At 41.6% G+C, this 18,836-nt stretch overlaps 1 long non-coding RNA gene across 1 annotated transcript in view; it reads right to left on the reverse strand.

Moving 5' to 3' along the window:
• Window positions 1–313: 313 nt before the first annotated feature.
• The window catches only part of LOC148148754 (uncharacterized), a 43,504-nt gene continuing 24,981 nt past the window's right edge, over window positions 314–18,836 (reverse strand). The window contains exon 3 of the long non-coding RNA XR_015758611.1: window positions 314–426. This is a non-coding gene — a long non-coding RNA (uncharacterized LOC148148754). The remainder of the gene's footprint in view (window positions 427–18,836) is intronic.

The following is an 18,836-nucleotide window of genomic DNA, read 5'->3' on the forward strand; positions in this document are numbered from 1 at the left end:
ATTACCAGTTACCCGTTGGAAAATTTTACTACTTGTACATAAATATTTTTGTATTTAAAGGGGGCGATCCTGCTGCCTTTGGTATACAAGTAATTTCAGGAAGGGAATCGCTGAATAATTTGCCAATTTTGTAAAGTGTTTCACTATACTGTCTTCTCACTTACAACATTGTGTTAATATATTCTTAATGCAAATTGTCAAGTAACACAAATCAATAAAAAAAATGCATGAAAATGAAATGAGAGTTTTTTTAATGTCTGTGAAAGAAATTCGCAAAGCATTTTGAGATGGCCTGGCAAAGTGTAATAAGATGTTTCACAATCCTTTGACTGCAACTTGAAGTGCTATGGTTGCTGAGCCTCAGATCTGCCAGATCTGCTTGAGATTTGCATCTTCAGTCCCTGGCCAGGTCACCGTGTGAATAATCTGCAATAGTGAATGTTCCATTTAGCTCTTCTCTTTAATAAGATCTTTATTTTACTTTTAACTTATGCCATCTTTGCTACCAAGAACCTTGTACTGTATTTATAATGAAGAAACTCAATATTTGTTGATGCTGAACAATTATTTATCAAACACAATAAAAGACTGAGAAACAACGTATTGTGTTTATTGCTGCATGCTTGAGTGCTTTCCTTTACCTGCATACAGAACAACCTCAGTTATACGAACATCAATTATCTGAATTTCAGATTATCCTTAAAGATCTCAAGGTCCTGTAAATTGTTATGAGCTCTATAATCAAAACACACACTATGAGGGAGATGCTTACCCACAATTACACACAGGCACATCCACCAGGACAAAAACAAAGCGAACATTCTGTCACGGAAAGGGAGTAGGAGCAAACTACAGTGTAATTAAGATTGTGCATTACCAGCAACAGCAAACAACAGACACAAAAAAAAACTGAGCTGCAACCTGGATTTCTAGTTCTTCTGGAATTCTAAGTACCTGTCCTGATCTGCAATGCCACATGGACTAATGTTTTTGTTTTCCCCTGGTTGCTTGTGCTCTCCTTTCCCTCTCCCTCTACCCCTCGTCTCCGCTCCCCCCCCCTCCACCTCTCTCTCTGCTGGCCACTTTCACCAGGAGAGTGGGACCAGGGCTGAAATTCACTCATTGCAACTGGACAGGAGTTGCTTTATCCTCACCAGCGAACCCATTCATTTTGTCCTTTCCTTCTGCATGTGCGCGAACACACACACATACCCCTGCATGAATAAGTTAATGAACTTTTAGTTCGCTCTTGTCCCAGTCCAAAATGTTGAGGGAGTGAAAGACATTTGACGTCAGTTGCTGCTCAGGAGTTGGCATGAACACAGGATGCTCCTGAGGGGACAGAAAGTTCAGTTCAAATGTTCAGTATGGCTTCCTTTGTTAACAATTGGATCAGTTATCCAAACAATCACTTAACCGAACAAAATATTCCCCGCCCATCTTGTTCGGATAAATGAGGTTGTTCTGTAACCGCTAACTCATAAAATAATTCCAGACAATTTATATAAGCTGGATTCCTAAAAATATCATTTTCTCATTTTGCATTCTAATTTTGGAATGGTGAAAGGGTCAGGACAGTGATGACTCTTTCAGGTGAATTATAATGTAGTTTGTGTGGCATTATTCTGCTAATTTTGTCTCCAGTATAAGCAAAGGCACTCCCACTCATCCAAAACAACTGATTTGATCACTAGAGACATAGAGTCATACAGCACAGAAATAGACCCTCTGTCTAACTCACCCATGCCGACCAAGTTCCCCAAACTAAACTAGTCCCATTTGCCTGCGTTTGGCTCATATCGACTCCAAATATGGTCTCACTAACATCCTGTACAACTGCAACATTGCATCCCAACTCCTATACTCAATGGTCTGAGCATCACACTGTAAACTTTTGCTATAACTTCTGAGTCTTACAATTGTGTACTCCACAGCCACCTGTCGAAGCCAGTACTTCCAATTAAACCTGTTGGATTATAACCTGGTGTTGTGTGATTTTTAACTTTGTACAAAATAAAACATTTTTCAGAAAACTTAATCAAAATTAATGATATAAAAATTAGGAGCAGGTGCACTATTGTGCCTTCAGCCTGTCCTGCAATTCACAGCTGATCTGACGACTCCCTGATAACCTTTCTGCCCTTTGCTTATCAAGAACCTATTCAAAGACCCAGCTTCCTTTGAGGAAGAGAATACAGAAGAAAGGTCTTACAATTATATCACACTTATCATAGTCTCACCATATTGCAGAACATTTCACAGCCACAGAAGTTGCATCAAAATACAAATGTAAGGCCAGAAAACAGAAGCATTTAAAAAAGCTTGTTCAAAAAATATTGTTTCTTTCTGTTGTACCAGTGAAAAATAGTCACCTTTCTTTCTGCATCCTAATTTCATTCACAAAATGGACTCCTTTCACCAGACATGATTACAATTTATTACCTAGTTCTTGATCAGAGGTTTCCTCTGGGAAGTGCATAGCTTTCTTGACTAGACACATTTTGCACTTAAAGAAATATCCCACTGTAATACTTTACCTATGAGTGGTCAGTCTTGTTGCATTAGCTGAGGCTCACTTAGCAGTATTTTGGTCTTCTGAGTTAGAGGGCTAGTGATTCAAGTGAAAGATGAAGCAAAAAAGAATTCAAAGCTGCCATTCCGAGAGAAAGCTGAACTGTCCAAAGTTGGTATTTTTCAGATGTGATCATTGCTAAAAAAAAGTTCAGGTAACTCATCTAAAATAAAAATATATTACTGAAGGTCTGAAATAAGAACAGAAGTTGCTTGTCAACAGATTAGGAGAATGAGAATCTCAGTGCATTCTGGCCTCATTGGGGACCAGGTTGCTAAGCCTTCATTGGAAATGTCCTTCCTAAATCAAAGTCAAGAAACTTTCAGTAACATCCAGAAGTTTCAGCAGTCTGAAACAGGTCTCATTAGGTCTGGCAGCAGTTGTAGACAGAAAACCACCTGATGAAGGAGCAGTGCTCTGAAAGCTAGTGCTTCCAAATAAACCTGTTGGACTATACACCTGGTGTTGTGTGATTTTTAACTGAGAAAAGTAGAGCTAACATCTCGTGTTCCATGACTTCTTCAGAACTCAACTTTGTAAAGCAACTTTTCTAAGTTTCTTGACAAACATTTAATCCTGACTCAATTTTGCATGAAACAGATGATTTGTTCATTATCATACTGTTGCTTACAGGAGTTTCCTTTGTGCTAATTGACTGCCATATTTCCTGCATTACAATTGTGGAAACAGTTGAAAAGAACATCATTGGAAGTAAAGTGCTTTGATACACCAGTGACTAAACTAGAGAACTGCAAATCTTATCCTATACTTTTCATTGTTAAAACAGGAATAAATACCACAATGAAACATCCATCCCTACTGGATACAAATTTTGTGAGCAATTTAATTCAGTTCCATAATGCTTTACTGTCCTTGCCATTTTATTTTCTCACATACGTTACCTTGTAAGGGTTATCAACATCTCATTGCCACATCCATTTTTCTTTTGTGGAAAATTAACAGTGCATGGTTCAGTTTTGAATTTTTATCTCTCACGGCAAATCTGCCAAAAATATATTGGGCTATCATTTGAAACACACAAACATAACAGTCCCTGATTATCTCAACGTTGACAAAGTAAAGCTCATGATGCGGCACATAAAAGTATTGCCTTTCGCATGGGTTTAAAAATTTCAACAGACATTTCTTTCACTGGATTTTACATTCACAAGAAGTGAAAGGCTTGTCAAACTCTTCTTCCTGAAGATAAGGACTCTTCACACAATCTGAAGTTATCAGATTCCTGTAAACATTGACTTAATCACAAATATTATACACCGATAAAGATCTCCTTTCTCGTCAATTTGTCATTGTTGGCTGGTTTTGGAAGCTAGAACAACAGATTTCCAGCATGCCAACAGTTGAAATGACTCCATCAATTTAACCTTCAGAATATTAGCAGTTTTGCTCCCCAAAGGCTAAAATAAGGAGATATTGTACTTTATTACAGTCTTAAATGGTATATTCTCATACTTTTCACATGTTTAACACTTATAAGAGAGAGGAAACTGTTTTAGATTGACTCTGAAGAAAGTAAGAACCACAGATGCTGCAGATTGATTCCGCTAACCATATGTACAGTACTGGCCACTATACTTATGGAAGGATGTTAATGCATTGGAAGCTGTCCAGAGAAGGTTCACTACACTAATATCTGGAAAAATTGGATTACCTTTTAAGGAAAGGCCAGGCAGGCTGGACCTGTATCCTCTGGGGTTTAGAAGAGTTAGACGTGATTAATTGAAATATATAAGATCCTGAAAGGACTTCGCTGGTAGATAAGGAAAAGATGGTTCCTCTAGAAACTTAGAATTGGGGTCAGAGTTTAAAAATAAGGAGTTGCCCATTTAAGACAGAAATGAAGAAAAAAATCTCTCAGAGGGTTGTGTCTCTGGAATCCTTCCTCAAACGGCAGTGGAAGCAGATTTTAAAAATATATTTAAGGCCGTCATAGATAGATTCTTGATTACCAAGGAGATGTACGATTATTTGGGAATATGTGGGAAATTGGAGGTAAGGTGAGCTCAGCCATGGTCTTACTGAATGGCAGAGTGGATTCGATGGACTGAATGGCTTCCTCTTGTTCCATGTTCCGAGAGTGATGTCCAGGTATCACCACTGATAGCTTCAACAATTGAGTCATCACATATCCTCAACCAGAGGTGAGTAGCATGGGTGTAGAGAGGCAAGAATAGAACAAGTTGGGCTGAAGGGCCTGTTTCCAAGTTGTAAATCGCTATGACTCTATGATTATATTACACTATTATGTATTAATGAAATAAATGTGATCCTTATTTAAAGCTTGAGTGTCAATGTTGGAACTCTGAGAGAAAGGACAATGAGAAGTATTGAGAACACAGTCCACGTATGTCGAATAGCGTCTTTAAACAAGAGTCAACAGATTGTCAGCCGCAATTTACCTTTAAATCATTGGTGACCACATTTGATTACTCATTCTTATCAATACAATGCAAAGGAAGCAGAGTTGTTAGGATTGAACGATTTAAGCTCTGAATAGTGGAATTAGATGCTATAAATAAATGAACAAATAGCCTTGTTTTTAAATGTTTTCATTTCCAAAGGAATTCATGAAAATTGAAACAATTACAGAGTCAATAATCACCCGAGTAGAACCAATTACCTTAAACAGGTTATTTATTGAGAGTAACTGCCAGACAGACTGCAATGTATTCACTGTTACAGATGGAAATAAGCTATTAAACTGAGAAAATTAGATAATATGCCCAATTTCTGTCTCATTAGTCAATGGCCTGTATTACTGCCCAATGACAAATATATGGCTGAGTGAGTTTCCATGCAGGTGGTGGGTTAAAAAAGCTGAAACTGCCAAAGGTCTGGAAGCAAACAGGAACTCATAGCATGGAGTATGTATGAACTCACAGAGGACAGTATGTTGTAAGATGGATTCATATGAGCTCCGCTTAGGCATCTTCAGCTTGGGCAGCCTACAGCCCAGAGGACTCAACATTGAATTCTCCAATTTCAAATAACTTCCTTTCCCATCCCCCAACTCCTTTCCCAGCCCCTCCCCCTCCCATTCCTCTCAGCTACCTGCCAGATTCATCCCTCTCATTGACCAACCAGGTCGTATCTTCTACATGTCTCCACCTATCCCCACCTCACCACCCTGCCCCCGCCAACCCCTTTAACTGCAGCTACCCCAACACCCATCCCCAGTCCTGAAAAAGGGTTTCACCTGAAATGCTGACATCTCCACCTCCTGATTCTGCCTGCTTGCTGTGTTCTTCCAGCTTCCAGCATGTCTACCTCATATAATCTCAAGCCAAAACTCCAGGTGTCTTTTGAACAGTGTTTATTAGCAGACTGCACATGCGAGTCAAGGAACAATATGGTCTGTGCTGTGCCAATCCCAACTTTCTGGCAGGGTTGGGCAAATCTTGACATCATGGTAATGTCCCCAGACTAGTAATCTAAAAAGCCTGGATAAAGGTTCTCCAGGCATGGATTCAGATCTCACTCTGACAGTGAATATTTGAATTCAATAAAACAGTTGACGTAATGGTAACCACTTTCAATTGTCATAAAAATACATTTGTTTCACTAATGCCCTTCAGTGAAGGAGATCAGCCATTATTATCTGGTGTGCATCTGATTCAGGCCAACAAGAACATGGTTGATTCTTAACTGTTCTATCCCTTAATTCTTAACACCTCAGCTTGTTCGGATATTTGACTCAGAAACAGCAAACAAATGGCAAAATGGTTCCTAGTTAGGGATCTTGCATGGCTTAGAGGAGAACTTACAGGTGATGATCTTCCCATGCATCTGTTGGTCTTGCCCTTCTACATGGTTGGAGTTGAGGACTTTCAAAGGTGCTGACAAAGGAGGCTTAGTGAGATATTGCAGTGCAAGTTGGAGATGGGAGAAAGTGGGGGTCGAGAGTGTGGTGCTGGAAAAGCACAGCAGATCAGGCAGCATCCAAGGAGCAGGAGTATCGATGTTTCGGTCATCAGCACAGAAGTTGCTCATTGTTGCCACTATGTATTGATGGTAATGGGAGTGAATGTTGAAGGTATTGGATAAGGTGCTAATCAAATGGGTTGTTTTGTACTGGATGGTGTCAAGCTTCTTGAGTGCTATTGGAGCTGCAGCCATTCAGGCAATAGGAGAGTATTCCAACAGACTCTTGATTTGTTCCTTGTCAATGATTGACAGGCTTTGAGGACTCAGCAGGTGAGCTACTCATTGCAGGATTCCTAGCCACTGACCTGTTGTTGTAGACAGAATACTTATATGGCTAGTCCAGTGCATTTTCTTATCAATCATAACCCCCAGGATTATGAGGGATTCAATGATGATAAGGCCATTGAATGTCAAAGGGCAAGGGTTCGATTCTCCTTTGTTGGAGGTGTTCATTGCCCAGCACTTACGTGGTACAATAGTTACTTGCCACTTGTCAGCTCAAACTTGGGTATTATTTTGTCACATTTGGTCTTGAGCTGCTTCAATATCTGAGGAGTCATGAATGTTGTTAAACATTGTGCATTCATCAGCGAACATTCTCACTTCCGATCTTAGGATGGAGGATAGGTCATTGATAAAGGAGTGAAGATGGTTGGACCGAGGACACTACCTTGAGGAGCTCTTTGAGATGTCCTGGAGCTGAGATTACTGACCTCCAACAACCACAATCATCTTCCTATAGATCAGGTATGACTCCAACCAGTGGAGAGTTTGCCCCTTGATACCCATTGATGTCAGTTTTGCTAGGGCTCCTTCATGCCAAAGCTGGTCAAATGAAGCATTGATGTCAAGGGCAATCACTCTCACATCATCCGTGGAATTCAGCTTTTATTCCGTGTTTGAACCAAGGTCAAGAACTAAGTGGTCCTGGCGGAACCCAAACTGGGCGTTAATGTGCAAGTGATGCTGAGTAGGTACTGCTTGATAGCACTGTTAATGACACCTTCCATCACTTTTTTCATGCTCAAGGGTAGATTGATGGGGCAGTAAATGGGAGAGTTGCATGCGTCCTGTTTTTTGCGAACAGAACTTGGCAACTTTCCACATTGTCGGGTAGGTGCCACTTGTAGCTGCACCAGAGCAGCCAGGCTAAGGGAATAGCAAGTTCTGGAGCACAAGTCATAGAGTCATAGAGATGTACAGCATGGAAACAGACCCTTCGGTCCAACCTGTCCATGCCGACCAGATATCCCAACCCAATCTAGTCCCACCTATCAGCACCCGGCCCATATCCCTCCAAACCCTTCCTATTCATATATCCATCCAAATGCCTCTTAAATGTTGCAATTGTACCAGCCTCCACCACTTCCTTTGGCAGCTCATTCCATACCTGTACCACCCACTGCGTGAAAAAGTTGCCCCATAGGGCCCTTTTGTATCTTTCCCCTCTCACCCTAAACCTATGCCCTCTAGTTCTGGACTCCCCGATCACAGGGAAAAAACTTTGCCTACTCACCCTATCAATGCCCCTCATAATTTTATAAACCTTTATAAGGTCACCCCTCAACCTCTAACACTCCAGGGAAAACAGTCCCAGACTGTTCAGCCTCTCCCTATAGCTCAAATCCTCCAACCCTGGCAACATCCTTGTAAATCTTTCCTGAACCCTTTCAAGTTTCAGAACATCTTTCCGATAGGAAGGAGACCAGAATTGCACACAATATTCCAACAGTGGCCTAACTAATATCCTGTACAGCTGCAACATGACCTCCCAACTCCTGTACTCAAGCCCATAGCCTTTGCATTATCCAATGCTTCCAATCATTATTTGATAGCAACTGGAGGAAATTAAACTGGCTGAAAATTGTTATCTCTGACGCTGGGGAATTCTGGAGGAGGCCAAAATGGATCATCCAATTTGGTCTTCTCTGATTTAAGATTGTTGCAACTGCTTCTTCTGTTTTACAATTTATGTTGGCCTGTCCCATCATCAAAGATGCACATACTTGTGAAGCCTCCTCATCCAGTGAATTGTTTAATTATCCAACACCATTTACAACTGGATATGACAGGACTGCAGAGGTTAGATCTGATCCATTGGTAGTGGGATCGCCTCACCTTTTCTATTACTGATGAAGAGCTTATGCTTGAAACGTCAACTCTCCTGGTCCTGGGATGCTGCCTGACCCACTGTGCTTTTCCAATGCCAAACCTTTTGACTCTGATCTCCAGCATCTGCAGTTTTCACATTCTCCTTCTCTATTACTTGCTGCTTCTGCTATTTGGTATGCAAGTTTTCCTGTTTGGCACCTCATTTTGACATTTTCTTGGTGTTGTTTGCTGCACTCACCTTTGAACCTGGGTTTGAAAGATAATGGTTGAGTAGGGGATATGCTGGGCCATGGGGTCGCAGACTGTGTTGGAGAACAATCCTATTGCTGCTGATGACCCACTGCTGCTGATGTCCAGTCAGGGGTTGCCAGATCTATCCTATTTAGCAAGGTGATAGCGCCACGCAATACGATCGAGGGTATTCTCAATGGGAAGACAGGATCTTTCTGTGAGCACAAGCCAATCTTTTGCTCTCTCTTTCTGTTCATTTTCCAGTTATTTTGTTTGTCCTCTGTATACCGCACTTACATTTTTGTTTTTGACATACTATATCTCTTTTTGTCTAAAATTCAATTTATTTTTCTCTAAAACTCTATTTCACACTATTTTGAGAGCTTCGACAGCAAAGTGCATCGAGATATCACTTTTTATATAGTAAAACATTTCAAAGATTATGTTTGAAAAAGGTACAGGAGCATTATCAAACACAACCTAATACTAAGCCACAATCAGAGGTAATAAGTCAAACCATCAAAACTCTGGTGAAAGGAGTACGGTTCAAGGAACCTTTTAAACAACGAGAGAAATGTCGAGGGGTGGGGGGGGGGTCAAGAGAGTGAATTCCAATTCTCAAGGGCTAACAGTTGAAGGCAAAGTGGTCAGGAGTGGAGGGGTTAAAATCAAAGGATGCAGAGACTAGTACTCGAAGGGCACAGAAGTCTTAAAAGACTGTGTGGAAAGAGAAGGTTTCAGAGATAGGAAAAGAGTGAGATCATGAAAGGATTTGAAAAACAGGGATAATAATTTTAAAGTTGACTGAATTGCCTCCATCTCTGATCCTCTATTATCTGGCAGTCAGAATTCTTCTGACACTTTTGCTGTGTCTGATTTACTTTTTCTTTTCTATGTCTTGCACTTTACTCATTCCCCTATCTCTGGTAAATTCATACCTACAGGCCCAAGCTTGTGATGGTCACAGAATATGATTTTTCTCTGCTCAGCTGTAACACACGACAGTGTTCAACATTCAGTGAAAGAGGCATCCTCATTAAAGATTTAAAATGCTGACAAAATAATTCAGTGGGGGAAATGTGAGCAGTCAAATAGAATAAAATACGATTCAATAGATGAAAGAATTATGTTATGTGCAAGAGTCATTCTCACCTCTGGGCTAATGCAGCATTTGCACAATCAAAACCAGATTCCATTAGACAAAACCAGTCAGAATGAAATTAAGCATTTCTTGGTATTGATAACAAAACAGCAACAGCACAGATCACTATAAAATGATGTTTACTATGGGGGAGAGTGGAGCACCAAACTGTGGGGACATGCAGGAGCAGGAAACCCAAATCAGAGAGTTAATTCTCTGAGCAGCACCTGAAACTACATTCCAGTCCTTTAAGAAATGGGAGGGTGATGGTCTAGTCCTATTATCACTGGACTGTTAATCCAGAGATTTCTGATGAAGGGTTTATGCCCAAAACATTGACTGTCCTGCTCCTGAAATGCTGCCTGACCTGCTGTACTTTTTCAGTGCCACACTTTTTGACTCTGTTAATCCAGAGACCTAAGTAATGCTCTGGGGACCCGGGTTCAAATCCTGCCATGGCAGATGGTGGAGTTTGAGTTCAATAAAAATCTGGAATTAAGAGTCTAATGATGACCATGCTGATTGTTAGAAAAACCCATTTGGTTCACTAGTGTCTTTGAAGGAAGTAAACTGTCATTCTTACCTGGTCTGGCCTACTTATGACTCCAGACCCACAGCGATGTGGTTGACTCTTAACTGTCCTATGGACCATTGGGGATGTTGGTCTAACCAGTGACACCACGTCTCATGAATAATTTTTTTTAAAAGGGTTAAGCCAATGTAAGGTAATAACAAGATAAAACAGAACAATTGCAGCTGTAACAGTAATTAAACCACTATAGAGCTGGAATCAACCTGTTTGGGAACAGTATGATAAATTGCATAGTTGGACAGGGTCTTAAATGCAGACCTTCTGGCTTGTGGAGTATCACTAAGGAATTACAGTTAATTTTACCTGAACTGTTCATATATCATAGAATCCATACAGTGTGGAAGCAGGTCATCTGACCCAGCAAGCCCACCCACCCTCTGAAGAGTATCCCACCCAGACCAACCCCTATATCCCAGCATTTCTCATGATTAATCTACCAAACCTGCATATCCCTGGACACTGTGGGCAATTTAGCATGGCCAATCCACCCAACCTGCACATCTTTGGACTGTGGGAGAAAACTGGAGCACCCTGAGGAAACACACACAGATGCAGACAGAATGTGCAAACTCCACACAGACAGTTCCTGAAGAAGGGCTCATGCCCGAAACATCGATTCTCCTGCTCCTTGGATGCTGCCTGACCTGCTGTGCTTTTCCAGCAACACATTTTCAGCTCTGATCTCCAGCATCTGCAGTCCTCACTTTCTCCACTTTGCCCTTGAGATGAACCCAGGTTCCTGGTGCTGTGAGGTAATAGTGCTAACCATTGAGCTATTGTGCAGCCCCATTGCATATAATATATATATATATATTTATATTTTCAGATATGTGATAAAAAGTTGGCTGAAACTCTAATATAATTATAAATGTAATTTTTGAAGTTCTATAGTGAGCCGGATGAGGAGTTAGCTTTTGTTGAAAAGGGGTTAACCAGGGCAGCGCCTTCCAAATTATTTTCTAACATGACCCCATTTTAACAGTTGAAGAGTAATGTGACTCTAGGCGATAGCAAAAGCAAAACAGCAATAAAGCAGCATAATAATATTCAGTTTATAATCATAAAGTGTGTATATTAAAGATCAATGCATACATAATACATCACATCAATGTGAAAATTTGTTTTTATAGTGCTTTATAAAATGTTGCTCAATGCTAGGTTTCAGTCAGGCTCCTCATATTTCTCTGTGATGAAAGACTCAGCTAAGTCCCACAGCCTCTTTGAGCCACCTACATTCTGTAATTAACCCCTATTCCCCCTTCTCCGTAAACATAGCAATTACCCCATCCCTCACCCCTCACACACGGCAATCATTCCCTCATCAGAAATAGACAGGTTCTGTTTTGGGATGGGAATCAGGGGTACCAGGGAGAAGGCAGGAGAACAGGGTTGAGAAACATATCAGTCACGATTGAATGGTGGATTAGACGCAATGGGCCAAATGGCTTAATTGTGCTCCTATATTTTAAGGTCTATGGACTTCCACATCCATCACTTCCTTCCATTTTTGTCCTTGTTGCTTGTGACTATGACACAGAGTCGGACTAATCACGGAGATGATACAACAAGCAGAGACACAGTAACGTTTGAAGTCACCATTCCATTTACTGGCGCAGCCACAAAACATCATAGTTTTGTCTGCACTCAATGACTGAATTGCTCTTGCCTGCCCAATGCCATGCCAAGTCAGTGCATCAACATTCCAGATCAGCTTAGCACTTGCTGCAGGAGTAATGTTTTTGAATTTGCTCATGAGATGTGGGCATCATTCTGCCAGAATTTATTGCCCACCCCTAGTTCTCTCTTAAAAGAAGGTAGTGAGCTGCCTTCGCAAACTGCTGCAGCCCATGGATGCCAGATGATCCATCCAGTTACATTTCTGTTTTTGAGAATTTCTAGTGGTTGTTAAGGCTGAATGGTTTGCTTGACCATTTCAGAGGGCAGTTAAGAACCAACCACATTGCTCTATGGGTCTGGAGTTACATGTACATAAGAAAGGTGATTTTTCCTTCCCTAGATTTCCTTCCTGGACAGCATGGTGGCACAGTGGTTGGCACTGTTGCCTCAAAGCTCCAGGTTCCTGGGTTTGATTTCAGCCTTGATGACTGTCTGTGTGAAGTTTGTACATTCCACCAGGGTCTGCGCAGATTTCCTCTGGGTGCTCCAGGTTCCTCCCACAGTCCAACAATATTCAGGTTAGGTGGATTAGTCATGCTGAATTGTCCAAGGATGTGCAGGCTGGGTGGATTAGCCATGGGAAATGTGAGGTTGCAGGGTCTGGGTAATTTTATTTGATTTGATATTGTCACATGTATTAAAATACAGTGAAAAGTATTGTATTGTGGGGACAATGGCCTCTTGCTGGCCCATCTCCCCCTTGAGAACATTCTGCACCCTCTCTGAGACATCCTTAATCCTGGCACCAGGGAAACAACACACCATTCTGCTTTTTCTCTGCTGGCCACAGAAACGTCTGTTTGTACCTCGGACTACAGAATCCCCTAACACAATTGATCTCTTGGAAGCCGACGTACCCCTCGTTGCATTAGAGCCAGTCTCAATACCAGAAACTTGGCTGTTCGTGCTACGTTCCCCTGAGAATCCATCACCCTCTACATTTTCCATAACAGCATACCTGTTTGAAATTGGTATATCCTCAAAAGACTCCTGCCCTAGGTGCCTACCTCTCTTACCCTTCCTGGAGTTAACCACAGAGAGAGAAGGGGGGAGAGACTGTATCTGAGACTTCCTCCCTTCTTATAACTGCCATCCATCACATGCTGTTGCTGTTGCAAATTCCTCATTGCTTCTACCTGTCTCTCCAACCGATCCACTCGATCTGATAAGATTCGCATCCAACAGCATTTATGGCAGATATAATCTGCAGTAACCCTTAAACTCACCTAAATTCCGACATCTGACAAGAAGTACATATCACTCTACAAAAGGCCATTTTTGCTCCTTCACAATCTACAGACCCAGAAAATAACACTATCTTATTCCTCTACAAAACACTGCCCCAGGTTAAATTAATAGCTATGGCTTATATTTTAAGTTTAATCAAGAATCTTATCTCCAAAAAGATATTATCAAGGAAGAACCCACTATACTCATTAATATAGCCTTTCTCTTGGACAGACTTAAAACAACAATTAACTTATCGGATTCTGTGTTGTGAACTTCGCCCAAACCAGTTCCTCCAAGATTAGTTGTGAAATTCACTGTTTGTTAATTTTCCCACATGTATTCCGATGTCCAGCGACACATGAATTCAAAAACAGCAAAGGCAGTAACTGTGCAAGTTCTCTCTCTCTCTCTCTCTCTCTCTCTCTCCTGCACTGTCCTCACCATGTGCTTCCTTTGTCTGTTCTTCTCCCTTTTAAAACTGCTATTGTTTTGACTTTTTTTTCCAAAGTTCCAAAACAATGCAACACCTTATAAAACAGTAATTGCTGCTCCTGGAATTCGAAGAAATCATCTCCAACACCTAAAATACCTCAAAAAAAGGAGCAGCTCTTACAGCCAGAAATTTTTCCCATCCTCCATCTTGGATTACCCAGAGCAGTAGATGTGATCTATATGGACTTCAGTAAGGCATTCAACAAGGTTCCCATGGGAGACTGATTAGCAAGGTTATATCTCATGGAATACAGGGAGAACTAGCCTTGTGGATACAAAACTGGCTCAAAGGTAGAAGACAGAGGGTGGTGGTGGAGGGTTGTTTTTCAGACTGGAGACCTGTGACCAGTGGAGTACCACAAGGATCGGTGCTGGGTCCTCTACTTTTTGTCATTTACATAAATGATTTGGATGTGAGCATAAGAGGTATAGTTAGTAAGTTTGCAGATGACACCAAAATTGGAGGTGTAGTAGACAGCGAAGAGGGTTACCTCAGATTATAACAGGATCTGGACCAGATGGGCCAATGTGCTGAGAAGTGGCAGATGGAGTTTAATTCAGATAAATACGAGGTGCTGCATTTTGGGAAAGCAAATCTTAGCAGGACTTATACACTGAATGGTAAGGTCCTAGGGAGTGTTGCTGAACAAAGAGACCTTGGAGTGCTGATTCATAGCTCCTTGAAAGTGGAGTCGCAGGTAGATAGGCTAGTGAAGAAGGCGTTTGGTATGCTTCCTTTTATTGGTCAGAGTATTGAGTACAGGAGTTGGGAGGTCTTGTTGCGGCTGTACAGGACATTGGTTAGGCCACTGTTGGAATATTGCGTGCAACTTTGGTCTCCTTCCTATCGGAATGATGTTGTGAAACTTGAAAGGGTTCTGAAAATATTTCCAAGGATGTTGCCAGGGTTGGAGGGCTATAGGGAGAGGCTGAACAGGCTGGGGCTGTTTTCCCCGGAGCGTCAGAGGCTGAGGGGTGACCTTATAGAGGTTTACAAAATTATGAGGGGCATGGATAGGGTAAATAGGCAAAGTCTTTTCCCTGGGATCGGGGAGTCCAGAACTAGAGGGCATAGGTTTAGGGTGAGAGGGGAAAGATATACAAGGACCTAAGGGGCAACTTTTTCATGCAGAGGGTGGTACATGTATGGAATGAGCTGCCAGAGGATGTGGTGGAGGCTGGTACAATTGCAACATTTAAGAGGCATTTGGATGGGTATATGAATAGGAAGGGTTTGGAGGGATATGGGCCGGGTGCTGATAGGTGGGACTAGACTGGGTTGGGATATCTGGTCGGCATGGACAGGTTGGACCGAAGGGTCTGTTTCCATGCTGTACATCTCTATGACTCTATGTGCACTATCCAGACAAGTCATATCTTAACATAAGTACATCAGGGTAATAGAACAGAATGCAGAATACAGTGTTACAGTGACAGAGAAGCTGCAGAGAAAATCAACTTTAATTTATTTTCTTTAGTGTTATAACTTTAGTGTTATTTTCTGTTCAAAGGTCTGATAACAGCGGGGAAAAAGGTACTTGAGTTTTTTATATATATTTTCAAACTTGCACATCTTCTACCCAATAGAAGAGGTTGGAAAGCTCTTCAGAGGGTCAGTACAGACCAATGGGGTGAATGGCCTCTTTCTGCACAATAGGGGCTCTGTGATTGAAGGATATTAGTGACCCAGATGTTTTTTTCTGTCAATTGACATGGTTTTGTTGTCCTCTTCAGACTTATAAATATTCTAACTTCTTTATTAATTTCAAATTCCATCATTTGCCATGGGGGGATTCACACCTGTGTCTCAAAATTCCTATTCCAGCTAAATTATTTTATTCATTCATGGGATGTGGATGTCACTGGCTCGGCTAGCATTTACTGCCCATCCATAATTGCCCAGAAGGCAGTTAAGAGTCAGCCATGTTGCTGTGGATCTGAAGTCACATGTAGGCCACACCATTTGAGGTTTCCTTCCCTAAAGGACATTTTCTTATACAATAGATTCATGGCCATTACGAGACTCTTAATTCCAGAATTTTTATCAAATTCCACCATCTGCCATGGCAGGATTTGAACCTGAGTCCTGAGACCATTGCTTGGGTCTCTGGATTAATAGGAGTTTAGATCAGAGTGGTGCTGGAAAAGCACAGCAGGTCAGGCAGCATCCGAGAGCAGGAAAATCGACATTTCAGGCAAAAGCCCTTCATCAGGCTTTTGCCCGAAACGTCGATTTTCCTGCTCCTCGGATGCTGCCTGACCTGCTGTGCTTTTCCGGCACCATTCTGATCTAAACTCTGGTTTCCAGCATCTGCAGTCCTCACTTTTTCCTCTCTGGATTAATAATCCCATTAGGCCTTCGCATCCCCTTGAATAGTATTATGCCATCTCCTCTCCACCTAATGTCTCCTAAAGTTGAAGGGTGCAATGCCCATTCATTTGTTGTTTGGTGATATCAAAGAGTGGGTCCAGGGCAATCCCATCAGTCTCTGCTCCAAAGCTGTCATTGCTGAGTCAATGAAGAGCAAGCTCACAATTCCAAATCATCCTTTTTGTGACACCATCAAAGGTCGTGACACCAAAATTTGGGTGTCATTCAGTTCGGCTATTAGAGTAAAGAAATTTTGCTACAACTATACAGGTCAAATTTGAAAATCCAATGAATAGTTTCTGAGTGAAGTATTGGATTATTTCTGTCCAGTCTGTTGGAATGTAACTAATTGAAATCAATAAAGTTCAATCAGTAAAATCCCTTGTTGAAAGTGATAATATACCACAATCTATTTTAAGCAATGTTAATATGAATGGACTAAGGAAGAGTGGACTAAGGAAGAAAATAAGAGGCTGTGCAATTTTGATTGCAGCTCAAAGTTGAGTCTGAATCTGTTTGATGTTCATGAATACCATTTAGTCAATTGTGGCATTCCTGTGATTGTGAATATTAAAGGTTTCCATTGTGACTGTTGGCCTAGGATCAATAATCAATTTGGATTCGAGTCAGACAGATGTTTCTTCACTGTGCTGAAGTTGCTGAGCTAGTGACTGCATTTCTCATCTTCCTGATGGACACAGAGGGAGAGAGAGAGAGTGTGTGTGTGTGAGAGAGAGAGAGAGAGGGCTGTGCATGATATTAGGGGAGCAAACACAAACAAAGATTGAAATATCTATAGAACGAGAAGTTCTATCAACACTGGATCTGAAGACCAGCAACAGGTCAATGTCCAAAGGACAAATCACCAGCACTGCTGACCATAGCTATTATTGAAGAGTTCCCAGATTTCTTGGACAATGTTAGGGCTGACTATATATTGGAACCAGGAAGATCCCCAGTACTCCACCCCGCATTCCAATCCAGCCACTCCTATTGTTTGTGACATTTATTCACAGATATGAAATTCACTGGCATTTATCTCCCAGCTCAAATTGCAGCGATGAGCTGCCTTCTTGAAACTTGTTTGAGACAAAAAAAACTGCAGATGCTGCAGATGCAGAAAACTGGGAAAACCCAGAAAGCTGGTCAGCATCAGGACCTGGAGAAGTCACATTTCAGGTGTAACCCTTCTTTAAGCCTACCTACCTTCTGATGCTGCCTGGCTTGCTGTGTTCTTCCAGCCTCCTGCTTGTCTATCTTGCCTTCTTGAACCTTAGCAGTCAATTGGCTGCAGGAATATACATTATGTTGTGTTAGAAAGGGAGCTCCAGTAGCAGTGATAGAACAGTGACATTCACGCAGGATGCTGCGTGAGTTTGGAGTGAATTTGAAGTTGAGTTTGCTGCCTCTGTTCTTCTAGAAAGCAAACGTGCTTGTGTTTGTAAGGAGTTGTCTAAGACAACTTGGAAGTTTCAGTAGTGTGTCAGACAAATTGCAGTTACAGTGTGCTTATGGTGGAGGAGTGAATGGAAGAATGGCAATCGAATATTCCATCACATTCCTGATTGTGCTTTGTAGTCACTGAACAGGTTTTGGGTAGTCAGCAGGCAAGTTATTTCCCATCCTTTCACCTCGTGATATAACCACAATATATTGACGGCTGGTTCAGTTATGTTTTTAGTCAGTGGTTACATCCAAGATTTGACAGTGGAGGATTGAATGAGACTAGTGCTGGGCCAGCATTTGTTGCACTTCTAATGATCCTGGAGAAGGTGATGGTGAGCTGCCTTCCCGAACCACTATAGACCTTGACACATTGGAACACCCACAGTGCAGTTAGCAAAGGAGTTCCTGGATTTTAAACCAGTGACAGTGAAGGAATGGCAATATACTTCCAGGTCCCGACGGTGAGTGGCTTGGAGGGGAATGTGCAGGAGGTAGTGACATGATTAAACTCTCTTTTCTTGGAGATGGTTATTACCTGGCACTTATGTAATGCAAGGTGAGGGTGGGAGTGGCTGCTCTTAATATCAAGAGCATGTGACTAAGATTGCAACAAGGAATGTGAGCAAAACAAACTCAATGAACATAAGGGGAAAGCTCTCTGCTGATTGGATTATTCTTTCAGATGTTCTATCAATTCCCTCCTTCATAAGCTCAGACATGTTTGCTGATGATTGCTCAATGTTTATTATTATTCACAACACCCCATTGACTGAATCATTCTGTATCCATACACAGCGAGATCAGAAGTACATTCAGCCTGGGCTGATAAATGGCCAGTACAATTTGTGCCACACAAGTATCTAGTGATGACTATCTCCAAAGACAGTGTATCTAACCATTATCCGTTGATCTTCAATGGCATTACCACCGTGGAATCTCTCACTACCAACACGCTGGGTGTTATCATTGACCAGAAACTGAACTGGACCAACTGCATAAATACTGCAGCTACAAGAGCAAGTTGGAG

This window comes from Chiloscyllium plagiosum, unplaced genomic scaffold, assembly GCF_037043375.1.
Source record: "Chiloscyllium plagiosum isolate Xiang-an unplaced genomic scaffold, Cpla_swu_hap1 HiC_scaffold_11, whole genome shotgun sequence".
NCBI classification, from domain to species: domain Eukaryota; kingdom Metazoa; phylum Chordata; class Chondrichthyes; order Orectolobiformes; family Hemiscylliidae; genus Chiloscyllium; species Chiloscyllium plagiosum.